We start from the raw sequence: 16296 nt of genomic DNA on the forward strand, positions 1-16296 counted from the left end.
TACTGACTTGTGGAGTTTCATCATCTAATGCAGGCTGGGAAATGCATCTGTTTTGCACTGCTCCTTGAGCTGTCAACCCGTTTGCATTTTATAATGTACCAGACGCTCTCCTTGCTTCGTCCTTGTTCTTCTGCACATACACCGTACATTTAGAAACGTTACACTGATATTCTGCATAATAACACGTCTTAAAGAAATCGCATGTCTCGTTGCAATGTTTCTGCAGGGAATCTTGTTTTGTGTGGGAGTGTTAATTTGACTCTGGTGAACTGTTGAGATGTCACAGTGTACTGTTACACACTGTAGTGTACTGTAATATTTGTAAGAGAGGAATTGTCAATATTTGTAACCTAGAGTCGGGATATTTTTGTAAGGCCTATTGGGTAGACTAGAATTAACCTCTTCAGTTCCAAGGACACAATCAATGCGAGCAGCAGTGGTGGAAAAGCACCCACTTGTCATACTTGAATAAAAGTAAAGATACCTTAATAGAAAATGACTCAAGTAAAAGTGAGTTACCCAGTGAATTACTACTTGAGTAAGTCTAAAAGGGTTTGGTTTTAAATATACTTAAGTATCTAAAGTAAATGTAATTGGCAAAATATACTTAAGTATTGAAAGTAAAAGTACAAATATTTCAAATGACTTATGTTAAGCAAACCAGAAGGCACCATTTTCTTGTTATTTACAGATAGCCAGGGGCACACTCCCAACACATTTAGTGAGTCCGCCAGATCAGAGGCAATAGGGATGACCAGGGATGTTCTCTTGATAGAGTAAGTGCATGAATTTTGCAGTTTTCCTGTCCTGCTACCCATTCAAAATGTAAATGAGTACTTTTGGTTGTCAGGGAAACTGTATGGAGTAAAAAGTTTTTTTTTTTCTTGAGGAATGTAGTGAAGTAAAAGTAGTCAAAAATATTAATAGTAAAGATCCCCCCCAAAAAATGTAAAAGTAAAAATACTTTAAACTACACTACTTAAGGACTTTACACTATTTGTGATGGGGAAAAACAGAAGGGCATTTATCCTTACATTCTGACGTTGGTTGGGGGCATCCTAAATGGGCCCCCTATTCACTATAGTAGTGCACTATGACAAAAATAGGCAGCCATTTGGGATGCACACCATACTGGACTGAAGCTGTAAGAATGAGAGGTACTTAGGGGGAAGTTAGAGCTTTGTTGACTTCTCGACAGTATTCAAGTCTCTGCGTACTGCTAGGATTATGTATGTGTTATTCAACTCTTCTCAGCACCTCATCCTTATTGCACCAGGTGGCTCATAGGACACCATAAAGGGATCTTCATTTCACTCACTGCATGAATGATAAACCTTAAGACAAAAGGATAATGGCTCATACATGCTTAGAACAAGTTTTAAAGCATACCTGCATGTTTCAGGTAGTGTTACTGAGATATGCATTACAAGTGAATACCGAAGATGAAGGTCTTCAATGTCTTGGTGTTCTCAATACTGTATCGGACGGTTTCCTGAACACAGATGAAATTTAGAACAGGATTAAAAAGCATAAGTGTTTTTTAGTCCAGGGCTAGGCTTAAACTGTGTCTGGGAAACCAACACTATCAATCGGTAAAATTAAGCTTAGGACAGGATAAAATCAACACCCAATATGTTTGATATTATAAAATTAGCAAAGCCTTTATTCACATTGTCATTAGTGTGATTTATTTGTGTCATTGAAAACTGGGGAAGACATATTTTATTTATACTGTTAAGTATACGTTTACAAAAATGAGCATTAGGCTCAACACCAACACACACAAAATGTTGATTATAATGACATTGGCAGAGCCTAAACCAGCACCTGGATATAGACACTGCTGTGCAGAGTTAAAAAATATAAAATATATGTTTTTTTTTTAAATTTTTAATTGCATCGACAGAGCCTTGTTCAAGTTTACCATACCATTTATTTTATATATGTACAAATTGAGATTTCACCCGAGTCATTGGCGACTGGCCGGTCCGTTGATGAGGTCAGTAGTAGTCCTCAAGGTCAGCTTTGTCTCCCTGATTCTGTACAAATCAGCAATCTGAAATGGGACAGAACAAAGAAATCAGTGAGGGGGAGAGGGGATGAATGAGCCAATTGGAAGCTGAGGATAAGGTGGCCATGATGGTACGAGGGCCAATTTATATCAAATTACAGGGGGATAAACACAGAATATCAAAATTGGTGGAATAAAATGTACTGTGTGTATATATGTGGGAGAAGCTGAAACACAGAGGAGGGAAGCATAGATCTAGAATGAAAGAAAAGAAGCAGATGCTGTGCAATTATTTTGATTTACTCACCCTAATTTTGGCCATTCTACAAGGGTAAAAACTCCAATAACTTTTGAATTGATTATGATAGGGGAATGAGGTTTGAACCATTGAGTTGACCCATTTGTCAAAATACCCGTTTTTGATTGGACAACCTGCATAGAAAAACATTTGGGAATGCAACCAGAGAAATTCGGAACTACGAGATACACTGTCACAGCAGTGTAATCAACTACCTGTCTTCCTGAAGTTGCATCCTCTGGCTTTTTATCATCTCGGATCCTCAGGAAGCGTGGGAACCGAAGAGAGATGCCCTTCTCTGGGTCACACTGGGAGAGAGGAGAAAAAACATGAATCGCCAGTAACAGTATTCGGATAGTTCCGAATAGATGGTTTGTCAACACTTCAAACAACTATCCACTAACACTAGCCCTTACCCTAACCTGAGCAAGCGGTTGAAGCTCTTCTCTAGGTCACACTGGGAGAAGACCAGTGCCAAAGAAAAGCTAGGAATCATCTTTTCACCTAAACTTGTCTGACTTTTGCTGCCACTAAAGGCTTTAAAACGGAAGACTATTGTGGGTTTTCCTTTCACAGTTAATATGCTTTTTAAACCCTGCACCAAAAGACTGGAGGTTGAAGAACTATTGATTCAAAGATGGCATCTCTTTATTTAATCTAACATAGTACCATGATATCACAGCTTTGTTGAGTACTAATTCAAAGCACAGATTAGGACCCATATCCACAAAGAGCTTTGGAGTAGAAGTGGTGAATTGGACAGCACTGCTACTCAGACTGAATACGGTCCTGAGATTTTGCCTAAATATTTGACTTAGGCCTATACGAGTGTGTTTTTAAGTTATGGGTAAACATGGTCGCTTCATTGTAGGTCTCTCTTAAATAATATAGTTTTTAAGGGGAAGAAAAAAAAAGTGTCATGATCATCATGAGAAATTTGAGACATAAAAAATGTGAAAATGTACCAGAGAAATTTCGCAACATCCTGAGACCTAAACATTTTAGATTTGCAGAGGGGATTATTGAGTTAAAGATTCTGTTGTGGTTGCTTTACTGGCTGGCCCTCAAAGATGAAATTGCATTGAATCAAATTATTAACTTCCAAATGACTTTAAACTGGCTTGAAATCCAAATATTATTAGTACTGATGAGCCAGTGTACAAGGACTAGTTCTACTAACCAATCCCATGCCAGCCTTGTAGATTGGCGACAGCGATAGGTCTGCACACTTCACTTCCCATACTTGCACGGCATCAAGCCACACATCAGGCTCTGTTGATAGGTCCACACGATGCTAGGGGTGGGGCTTGGGCAAAATGTGCTCCTGGAAAATGCCTTCATAGTTAATTGGGTCTAAAGACATTTGGCAGATTCGCTTCAAGAAACTATGCGCTTCGCATCAAACGAGCATAGAACACAAATATCTCTGTACTGTACCTTGAAGAATTTGTACTGTTGCTCCAAATCTTCATCCTTGAAACCTGTCCCAATCTGCAAAGACAAAATAACCTGAAAAATATATCCCCCTGTTGTAAGCCAGATGAGACATTTAGCAGAGCAGAATAACAAAGAATTGTGAAAGAATTCCCTGTGCAAAATACCTTTATCCTGTTTGGACTGAGGCACTCTCACCTTTCAGAGAGACAAACCAACCGAGACAGAGAAAGACAAAAAGTCACCTCCTAGGCAAGGAGGTACACACAGACATAAGCAGACATACGCAGACATACAAAGACACCCCTGACACACACACAGACAGACCTTGCAGACTGAGTGGAACTATTCATAGTCCTCATCGTAGGGGGCGAGCAGGAATCCTTCGTAGGTCCCTGTTCTCTTGCCCTTCCCCAGATATGCTCCAATCACACACAGATCCACTGTCCCCCATCCAGATAGTCCTCCTTCAGCTAGACAGAGAGACAGGGATGAATGGTAGGTTTTCATGCGAGTAGATATGATAGAGAGTAAGTGTGTGTGTGTGTGTATGTATACCAGTGGTTGCCAACTCCATGTGGGGTTGCCTGATATGAAAATGGGGTCGCGGGAGGATTTCCAAACCCCCCACCCCCCTCCCCAACAAAATACAAAAAATATATAATATCATCTTTGTATCTCAAATCATTGTAATGTGGTTCATCGTAAAAATCTAAATGAAAATGATGAAAATCAAATTCAACCAGAGTGCCCTTGATCCTGAGAAAAGGCCACACTTGAAGGCCACACGTTGCACTTGAATCATTCCCACAGTGAATGACTAGGCCCGATACGCCATGAAACCACACACTATTGCAGAGACTTCAAATTTACCGGCCGCAATAGATACGGTGTAAACAATGTGTGGGGAGGCAGAGTCACAGAAACTCACATCAATACCTTTGCCAGACAACACTGTTAAACAAATCATTCATGCTATTGCTAGCAATGAAGAAGAAACTGACTGAATGACCCCAACTCCAAACGGACGTTAGTTATGAGAGCTGAGATGCCCATGAATTGCCTTGTTTTCTATAGATGTCGGGGGATGCTATTCGCGAGGACACAATGTTCTGTCTCACCATTACCGAGCATGAAACGGCACAGGGGATGTTCAGTGTGCTGCGTGGCTAACAGATTCCATATGGGATCAAATGGCTGGCTTTTGCACAGATGTGGCTCCATCCATCACGGGACGGAGGTCAGGTCTCTGCTCTCTAGTTATGAATGTGTCTGCCTCTGCTATATGAATGCGTTGTATGATAACCCGAGAGCAACTGGCGGCAAAAGAGCTGAGCACAGAACTCGGAGATATACTGTAGCAAGTAACTTCGATTGTAAACTACATCAAACCACACGCTGGTTCGCATTAAAACCAGAGATGAGGTGCGCACTGTAGACCACGCCCGCTGACTTTGAGAAGCGCTAACGCGACATGCATCAAGCACACCCATCAAGAACACCCATCTCATCTCATTGGTTGTGGTGAGATAAGATACATTTTTTCAGACTCATTTGCAAATGACTCATAGCCCCACATCAGAAGTATGTGATGGGGAGTTGAGAAGACAATTCAAAAATACGGTTAGAATGTTTTCCAATTGACTACCATAGCCCCAAATAAAAGTTAACTTTGGCTGTTAAATCACATATATTTATTTTCCCACACGGTTGGGATGCGAGAATTTTCACATATCAAAATGGAGTCGTGGGTCAAAAAAGTTTAGGAACCCCTGGTGCATACGTGTGCGTGCATGTGTGGTTTGTGTACGTGTGCGTGCATGTGTGTACCTTGAGTCAGTTGTGAGAGCGCTTGGCAATTTCATAAGTTGCATCTTTCTCCTGAGTCTTCACCATTAGTCCCCCACAGGAGTCTGAGGATTCAACCAAAAATCACACCACAGGAGGACATACAATTAAGAATACATCCCAAATGGCACCCCCTTCCCTGTATAGCGCAAATACTTGTGACCAGGGCCCATAGGGAATAGGGTGTCATTTGGGACACAGCCTAAGACATTCATTAATAACCAACTTCAGGAGAGAAGGAGATCACAGAAGACAGGATTGACCTCCCACAAACACATGGTTGGCTCCCGTCTCTCTCCCTCCCTCCCACACACACACACACACAGCAAATAGACCGATCCCACACTGACAAACACACCTCGAACAGACTACTCCATCAACTCAGCGATGGTGTCTGTGTTGTCTGAGTCAATAGCGCGGGCGAACACAAACTCTCCCTCCTTCTCCTCGAAGCTCTCCTTCAGTAGGGCCCGGTGATGAGACAGGGGCCGCTTTACCAGAGACTGAGACACACACCACTGAAATTGCAAACATTAGAATCAATGTCTAATATATTACACTAGCATCCTGTGCAGGGGGTGTACCTCTGTTAATTTTGTCAACGAAAAGTGGCGAAAATATTAGTCTCACACCTATGTGTTTATTGTAACAGCCGTGTATATTCCCCCTCAAGCCGATACCATGACGGCCATCATGGAACTTCACTGGTCTTCATGCAAAGTGGAAACCACATATCCTGAGGCTGCATTTATTATACCTGGGGATTTTAACAAAGCAAAGTTGAAAACAAGGCTACCTAAATTCTATCAGCATATTGACTGTAGCACCTGCCCTGGAAAACACTGGATATCACTGCTACTCTAACTTAGGCGATGCATACAAGGCCCTCCCCCACTCTCCTTTTGACAAATCTGATCAACGTTGGTCTGACCAATTGGAATCCATGCTTCAAGATTGTTTTGATCACGCAGACTGGGATATGTTCCGGGTAGCCTCAGAGAATAATATCAACATATACGCTGAGTCGGTGAGTGAGTTTATAAGGAAGTGTAAAAGAGATGTTGTACTCACTGTGACTATGAAAACCTACCCTAACCAGAAACCGTAGATAGATGGCAGCATTCGCACAAATCTGAACGCGAGAACCACCACATTTCCAACGCGACTCAGACCAGAACATACCGGACCTATTTTTCTCTCCATACCCCCAGATTTCAACCGAAAGCTCTGGACATTTACACCTGGATCACGCAGCTAGCTAACTGCTATCCGTGTGACTATTGGCTTACGTCGATCCCGGAGCAAACATCAATTATTCCAGAGCTAGCCAGCTGAAGAGTTCCATCAGCCACTCCTGGGCTACAATCACCTACCGGACGCGTTTTACTGCCGATGCGGAGCCCCACCGGGGCTTCACGACTGGACTACCAACGTTATCTGCCCGAGGGAGTTATCCAACTGGACCCTCCGTCGCAACGTTACCTGAACGCCCATCTGCGGCCCGCTAATCGTTAGCCGTCTTATCGGCTGCTATCTGAATAGATCTATCGGTCAATTTTTCCTGGGTCACTATAACTATATCTATTTTGCCAATTGGATTGGTCCCCTCTACCACACGGAGCCCCACTAATCTACCGACGGAAACGCACGAGGTGGCTAAAAACAGACCTCCATCCTCTGCCAGCTTGCTACCGATGGCCCGGCTAGCTGTCTGAATCACCGTGACCCCAACCAACCTCACTACTCCCTGGACCCTTATGATCACTCGACTAAGCATGCCTCTCCTTAATGTCAATATGCCTTGTCCATTGCTGCTCTGGTTAGTGTTTATTGGCTTATTTCACTGTCGAGCCTCTAGCCCTGCTCATTATACCTTATCCAACCTTTCAGTTCCACCACCCACACATGCGATGACATCACCTGGTTTCAATGATGTTTCTAGAGACAATATGTCTCTCATCATCACTCAATGCCTAGGTTTACCTCCACTGTATTCACATCCTACCATGTACATTATACCTTATCCAACCTTTCAGTTCCACCACCCACACATGCGATGACATCCCTGGTTTCAATTATGTTTCTAGAGACAATATATCCCTCTCAACATCACTCAATACCTAGGTTTACCTCCACTGCATTCACATCCTACCATACCTTTGTCTGTACACTATACCTTGAAGCTATTTTATCGCCCCCAGAAACCTCCTTTTACTCTACGCTCCGGACGTTCTAGACGACCAATTCTCATAGTTTTTAGCCGCACCCTTATCCTACTCCTCCTCTGTTCCTCTGGTGATGTAGAGGTGAATCCAGGCCCTGCAGTGCCTGACTCCACTCCTATTCCCCAGGCGCTCTCTTTTGATGACTTCTGTAACCGTAATAGCCTTGGTTTCATGCATGTTAACATTAGAAGCCTCCTCCCTAAGTTAGTTTTATTCACTGCTTTAGCACACTCTGCCAACCTGGATGTTCTAGCCGTGTCTTAATCCTGGCTTAGGAAAACCACAAAAAATTCTGAAATCCTCATCCCTAACTGCAACATTCAAGATAGACAAGATAGAACGACCAAAGGGGGCGGTGTTGCTATCTACTGGAGATAGCAGAGTTCTGTCCTACTATCCAGGTCTGTACCCAAACAATTTGAACTTCTACTTTTAAAAATCCACCTCTCAAAAAACAAGTCACCGTTGCCGCCTGCTATAGACCACCCTCAGCCCCCAGCTGTGCTCTGGACACCATATGTGAACTCATTTCCTCCCCAACTATCTTCAGAGCTCGTGCTGCTAGGCAACCTAAACTGGAACATTGCTTAACACCCCAGTCATCTTACAATCTAAGCTTGATGCCCTCAATCTCACACAAATTATCAATGAACCTACCAGGTACCACCCCAAAGCCGTAAACACGGACACCCTCATAGATATCATCCTAACCAACTTGCCCTCTAAATACACCTCTGTTTTCAACCAAGATCTCAGCGATCACTCCCTGCATCCGTAATGGGTCAGCGGTCAAATGACCTCCACTCATCACTATCAAACGCTCCCTGAAAAACTTCAGCGAGCAGGTCTTTCTAATCGACCTGGCCGGGGTATCCTGGAAGGATATTGACCTCATCCTGTCAGTAGAGGATGCCTGTTTTTTTTTAAATGCCTTCCTCACCATCTTAAATAAGCATGCCCGCCAGCTGTGCCATCAGAGACTCTGGGTTCGCACCCAGGCTCTGTCGTAACCGGCCGCTACCGGGAGGTACGTGGGGCGACGCACAATTGGCCTAGCGTCATCCGGGTTAGGGAGGGTTTGGCCAGTAGGGATATCCTTGTCTCATCGCGCACCAGCGACTCCTGTGGCGGGCCGGGCACAGTGCGCGCTAACCAAGGTTGCCAGGTGCACGGTGTTTCCTCCGACACATCGGTGCGGCTGGCTAACCCTAACCCTAAGAAGCAGTGCGGCTTGGTTGGGTTGTGAATCGGAGGACGCATGACTTTCAACCTTCGTCTCTCCCGAGCCCGTACGGGAGTTGTAGTGATGAGACAAGATAGTAGCTACTAAAACAATTGGATACCACGAAATTGGGGAGTAAAAAGGGTAAAAAATTTAATTGAATTAAATTTAAAAAATAGCCATTCCCCATTCAAGAAATTTAGAACCAGGAACAGATATAGCCTGGGACACTGTAAAGTCCATGGAGAATAAGAACACCTCCTCCCAGCTGCCCACTGCACTGAGGATAGGAAACTGTCACCACCGATAAATCCACTATAATTGAGAATTTCAATAAGCATTTTTCTACGGCTGGCCATGCTTTCCACCTGGCTACCCCTACCTCAGTCAACAGCACTGCACCCCCCACAGCAACTCGCCCAAGCCTTCCCCATTTCTCCTTCTCCCAAATCCAGTCAGCTGATGTTCTGAAAGAGCTGCAAAATCTGGACCCCTACAAATCAGCTGGGCTAGACAATCTGGACCCTTTCATTCTAAAATTATCTGCCGAAATTGTTGCAACCCCTATTACTAGCCTGTTCAACCTCTCATGTCGTCTGAGATTCCCAAAGATTGGAAAGCAGCTGCGGTCATCCCCCTCTTCCAGACTCACATCAAACATCTCCAATCCAAAGTTAAATCTAGAATTGGCTTCCTATTTCACAACAAAGCATCCTTCACTCATGCTGCCAAACATGCCCTTGTAAAACTGACCATCCTACCGATCCTCGACTTCGGCGACGTCATTTACAAAATAGCCTCCAATACCCTACTCAATAAATTGGATGCAGTCTATCACAGTGCAATACGTTGTGTCACCAAAGCCTCATATACTACCCACCACTGCGACCTGTACGGTCTCATTGGCTGGTCCTCGCTTCATACTCGTCGCCAAACCCACTGGCTCCAGGTCATCTCCAAGACCCTGAGAGGTAAAGTCCCCCCTTATCTCAGCTCACTGGTCACCATAGCAGCACCCACCTGTAGCACACGCTCCAGCAGGTATATCGCTCTGGTCATCCCCAAAACCAATTCTTCCTTTGGCCGCCTCTCCTTCCAGTTCTCTGCTGCCAATGACTGGAACGAACTACGAAAATCTCTGAAACTGGAAACACTTCTCCCTCACTAGCTTTAAGCACCAGCTGTCAGAGCAGCTCACAGATTACTGCACCTCTACATAGCCCATCTATAACTACCTTTCCCCCTACTGTATTTATTTATTTAGCACCCCATTATTTCTACCTATACTTTCTTCCACTGAAAATCTACCATTTCAGTGTTTTACTAGCTATATTGTATTTACTTCGCCACCATGGCCTTTTTTTTGCCTTTACCTCCCTTATCTGCATATAGACTTATTTTTCTACTATATTATTGACTGTATGTTTGTTTTACTTTATGTGTAACTCTGTGTTGTTGTATGTGTCGAACTGCTTTGCTTTATCTTGGCCAGGTCGCAATTGTAAATGAGAACTTGTTCTCAACTTGCCTACCTGGTTAAATAAAGGTGAAATAAAATCAAAATGTAACCATGAAAAGGTGACTGGGAATATGGCTGAATACAAAAGTGTAGTTATTCCATAGGGAAGGAAATCTAACAAGCAAAATGTCAGTGTAGAGACAAAGAGGGGTCACAATTCAATGGCTCAGACATGAGACGTATGTGGCAGGGTCTAAAGAAAATCACAGACTACAAAAATATACAAAAAACAGCCACGTCACCGACGTCTTGCTTCCAGACAAACTAAACACCTTCTTTGCCCACTTTGAGGATAATACAGTGCCACCAACGCAGCCCACTACCAGGGACTGTGAGCTCTCCTTCTCCGTAGCCGACGTGAGTAAGACATTTAAACGTGTTAACCCTCGTGAGGCTGCCGGCCCAAACAGCATCCCTAGCTGCGTCCTCAGAGCATGCTCAGACCAGCTGGCTGGTGTGTTTACAGACATATTCAATCTCTCCCTAGCCCAGTCTACTGTCCCCACATGCTTCAAGATAGCCACCATTGTTCCTGTACCCAAGAACGCAAAAGTAACTGAACTAAATGACTATCGCCCCGTAGAACTCACTTCCGTCATCATGAAGTGCTTTGAGAGACTAAAGGATCATATCACCTCTACCATGCAGGTCATCCTAGACCCACTTCAATTTGCTTACCGCCCCAATAGGTCCACAGACAATGCAATCGCCATCACACTGCCCTAACCCATCTTGAAATCAGGAATACCTATGTAAGAATGCTGTTCATTGACCATAGCTCAGCATTCAACACCAAAGTACCCTCCAAGCTCATCATTAAGCTTGAGGCCCTGGGTCTCAACCCCGCCCTGTGCAATTGGGTCCCTGACTTCCTGATGGGCCACCACCAGGTGGTGAAGGTAGGAAACAACATCTCCACCCCGCTGATCCTCAACACTGGGCCCCACAAGGGTGCGTTCTGAGCCCTCTCCTGTACTCCCTGTTCACCCACAACTGCGTGGCCATGCATGCCTCCAACTCAATCATCAAGTTTGCAGACAACAGTGGTAGGCCTGATTACCAACAACGACGAGACAGCCTACAGGGAGGAGGTGAGGGCACTCGGAGTTTGGTGTCAGGAAAACATCCTCTCACTCAATGTCAACAAAAGGAGATGATCGTGGACTTCAGGAAACATCAGAGGGAGCACCCCCGTATCCACATCAACGGAACAGCAGTGGAGAAGGTGGAATGTTAAGTTCCTCTGCGTACACATCATGGACAATCTGAAATGGTCCACCCACAGAGACAGCGTGGTGAAGAAGGCGCAACAGCGCCTTTTAAACCTCAGGAGGCTGAAGAAATTTGGCTTGTCACCTAAAATCCTCAAACTTTTACAGATGCACAATTGAGAGCATCCTGTTGGGCTGTATCACCACCTGGTATGACAACTGCACCGCCCACAACCGCAAGGCTCTCCAGAGGGTTGTGCAGTCTGCACAATGCATCACTGGGGGCAAACTACCTGCCCTCCAGGACACCTTCAGCACCCGATGTCACAAGAATGCCAAAAAGATTATCAAGGGCAACAACCACCCGAGCCACTGCCAGTTCACTCCGCCACCATCCAGAAGGCGAGGTCAGTACAGGTGCATCAAAGCTGGGACCGAGAGACTGAAAAACAGCTTGTATCTCAAGAGACATCACTAACTCAGAGAGGCTGCTGCCTATGTACAGACTTGAAATCATTGGAAACTTCAATAAATGGATCACTAGTCACTTTAATAATGTTGAAATATCTTGCATAATATCTCATATCTTCATACTGTATTTTATACCATCTATTGCATCTTGCCTATGCCGCTGTCATTGCTCATCAATATATTTATGTATTCTTATTCCTTTACTTCGATTTGTGTGTATTAGGTAGTTGTTGTGGAATTGTTAGATTACTTGTTAGATATTGCTGCACTGTCTGAACTAGAAGCACAAGCATTTCACTACACTCGCAATAACATCTGCTAAGCATGTGTATGTAAACAACACAACATGATTTGAGTCAGTGGCAATTGACAAGATTACTAAATAAATCGAGGGGAAAAAAATAAAATGAAAAAGATCTCTCATTTCGGTTCACAAAAACAAGACTAGATTAAATTATCTGTGTGACTAAAATCTGACTAGTAAATGGACTGGACAAGAGTTGAGAGATTGAGAGCTTTTTTGTGTCATTTGTTTGGTCCAATCAAAAGCATGCATGACATTAGTAGAATTGTAAGGCTTAACTTTGATTACAATACATCTACAATATGTCAAGAGGCAGGGCTCTAGACGGCAGCCATTTAGTCACATTTTGTGACCCTTTAACTTGACTGTGTGAGTTACATTTTTTATTGGTTGCATCAGTGGAAGCTGAAAATTCATTACATGGTCACCCCACTCTAAAGTTTAAAAATGTCCTATTTTTTGGCTGCTAAAACCATGATTTGGTCTAACAGTAAAGTGCATTATCCTCATGGTTCCAGTAATGAAATTGTATTCCCAGCCCCTGGGCATGTTTCCATGGGGCCTGCTGCTGTGATGAGCGAGCCACTTGATGTGCGCTACGGGAGAGAGAAAAAAGCTTCTGATTGTAGAACATTTAAAAATCCAATTTGGGAAATTCATATCTTTGGAAGCAACTACTGTTGTTCTCAGCTTTCTGTGGGTGTAATTTATATTTGTCATCTCTTAATATTGAGCTCAAAAGCAACTATTTTACAACCAATACATTTGATTATTCTATGCGAAGCATGCAATTCCGAGCGCATAGGGTTGCAAGCTACAACGTTTAGGACATTACATTTACTGTCTAGAGCGACTTACATTGAGTGAGTGCATACATTTTCATACTGGTCCCCCGTGGGAATCGAACCCACAACCCTGGTGTTGCAAGTGCCATGCTCTACCAAGTGAGCCACAAGGGACACTAGCAGTGGGTATTATATTTAGGGTTAGCAATCTATGTAGTTGAATCTACATAAAGTTGTTCATACATGAGTTGTCATGCAGTCATGCAAGTAAATTTGAGTTTACTTCCTGTGGTGAATTAACCCCAAACTAAATTAGCCTATGATATTAGTGCACATAACGATTAAGGCAAATGACTCTATTGAACAACAAGTCAGAAAATTCTGGAGGCCTATTTTAATAGAAAAATAAAAACAATACTCTATTGTCAACCCACAATTAATGACAGACACTGGATTAGGTAGCACATCAACATATGTGGAATCATGCATTCCTGCTTGGACATGTTAGATGAAACAACTTCTTTCTCGAAAAGCCTACCATCTCAGTAGTCTATTACAGTCTAAAGCACTGTGAATGACTTCAATTACACGTTTTTCTATTGCGTGACGCTGTGGAAAAAAATTGGTACGAATCATGGGCTGGTGCAACCAACTGAAAAAGTTCTGGGAAATGTTAGTCTGAAGCCCTGACAAGGGGTGTGATTTTATCATCTGCTGCAGATAAATGCATTCTTCTGGCAATTTCACTGTTGAGAAGAGAATCATGCAATAGGATGTTATACAGAAAGATGTAGGACAAGACCATGCATGCTTGTGCACATGGAAGTCAGTGATGTGTTTACTAAAGGTTAATAAGGCAATTTTTTTTGTCATTTAATGTGCTCGACTAAGACTTCATGATATTTCAGTCAAAATGAATAAGACTAGACTAAAACTTGAACAATAAGCTGCCTCATGCTACAGAAAAAGGATAGGCCGTTCTGACTGGAACAAGGTTTACTTAATACATGACTCCATAACTCCCAACAAATCAACGTGCCGAATACAACAGGTGTGTAGACCTTACAGTGACATGCTTATTTAATCATCCTCCCAACTCACCTCTCCGTTGAGATACAGCAGGTCAACAGCAACCTAACTAAACATGACCATACACCTACATACCAAAAAGAGCATTCAAAACCTAGATATTTTGGCCCCTTCACTCAGTATATTTTTGCAGTCAGGGGGCTTGTGTACCCCAATGGCCACCTCAGAGGTAACTCCCGGCAGGTCTAACCTGATGAACATAGAGAGCATGGTAGGAAAAGGATCCACCACCACTGCAGACAACTTGTGAACACAGCTGCCTGGGCTAATCACCCATCCAGCTGTTATGAAAATAATTACAGAAACCAAAACCATGGATACCGAGTATTGTCCCCCCCTTATTTCTCTTTCCTCTCACCTTTCTCTTCCGTGTGGTGAGCACCTGGAAAGGCTGGATCTGTTTATTTTCTCTGTCCCAAGACACAGCATCAGAGTCATGCACACAGGACACCATACTCCTTCTTTACCTGAGGGAGGGAGGGAGGGGTGTGATAGAAATAGGGGAGGGGAAGGCAGAGAGGGAGGGAGAGAGAAATATGGAGCGGGAGAGAGAAAGAGGGGAGAGAAAGAGAGGTATTATTCATGAAGTGAGCTTATGACCATGAAGAGGCTAAGATGCTGGCTGAGTGTGTATCCCAAAATGCATCCTATTCCCTATATAGTGCACTACTTTTGACCAGAGCCTTATATAGGGAATAGGGTGCCATTTGGGATGCATACAGAGTGTGCTAGTGTTGAGGGTTACTATTACCGTGGGAATACGAGAGATGATATCGGGATATTTGGTCGTATTGTCTTCCTGGTTGCGACTGAAAATACGCACTTCCCCATTCTCCAGAATATGGATCTGCACAAATACAATAATCAATAGTTATCATTCAACTAATAACAGTGAGTGAGTTTCCTATCGTATCTGGAGAGTAGAGAGACAGGCCGTGTCCAAGGATTTTTCTCAATCGATTCTTCCTCGCATCCTCTCTCCTCACCCCCTTCTCAAAACCCACTGGAGAAGAAGGGCCTTAGCTCTTCTACTTCAATATGGTTGAGAATAATTTGAGGAGATAGAATGCTAGGAATCACAGAAAGACGAATTGACAGAGCCCAACTGTATGACAGAAGCTCCAGATCTCAGCATCTTAGGGTTCCATCTGCTGGCCATTTCAGGAGTCACACTGCAGTTTAAAGGCACAAAGAATAGGTGTCACACTGCTCTCTGGGTGAATCTCAAGTGAATTTCCATTGTATTTTTCTGACTCCTGGCCTCAATCTTCTCGACCTCCTCCTCAAAACACATTGGAGAAGGTTCTAGCGGAGGAAGACAGATCTTCTGCTCCAATGTGCTTCGAGAATGTGAGGAGAGAGGTTAGGAGAAATTGAGGAAGGATAAATAGAGAATGAGAAGTTACACTGCTCTCTCCAATGCCTCCACTGGGAGGGGCTAACACAGCCCAACAGCATCATGTCTGTTTTCTAACTAGGGCACACAGTTGACACACACACAGTAAGTGGGCATGTGAGAAAACAGACACCTGTGCTCTTTCTCCGTCATACTTGTACTCGCAGGTGAAGGCGGCTTCGTCGAACCTCTTCATCCCCTCTCCTACACCTTTTGGGGGGGGGGGGAGCCAGCATGGGCCTCAATGGCACACCTGAGGTGGGGGAGAGGAGGGTGTCATAAATCAGCACACACAAACACAAAGTACTGTACCTGGGGTGAGTTTGCAGTGGTCGGGCAGTTCATATATGCCCTCCATCAGTACTGGGATGATGACATCATAGTTGGGCATCACACTGGAGTGGACAAACAAGAAAACATCATCAGGAATAGTCAGTCAATAGAGTGAATCAGTGTGTCCCAAAATGGTAAACATGCTCCACT

General features: G+C 43.7%; 1 pseudogene; it reads right to left on the minus strand.

Annotated features, from left to right (window-relative positions):
• Positions 1-973: 973 nt before the first annotated feature.
• The window catches only part of LOC110508327, a 29210-nt pseudogene continuing 13887 nt past the window's right edge, over positions 974-16296 (minus strand).

The sequence above is a fragment of the Oncorhynchus mykiss genome, chromosome 28, assembly GCF_013265735.2.
Source record: "Oncorhynchus mykiss isolate Arlee chromosome 28, USDA_OmykA_1.1, whole genome shotgun sequence".
Classification (NCBI taxonomy): domain Eukaryota; kingdom Metazoa; phylum Chordata; class Actinopteri; order Salmoniformes; family Salmonidae; genus Oncorhynchus; species Oncorhynchus mykiss.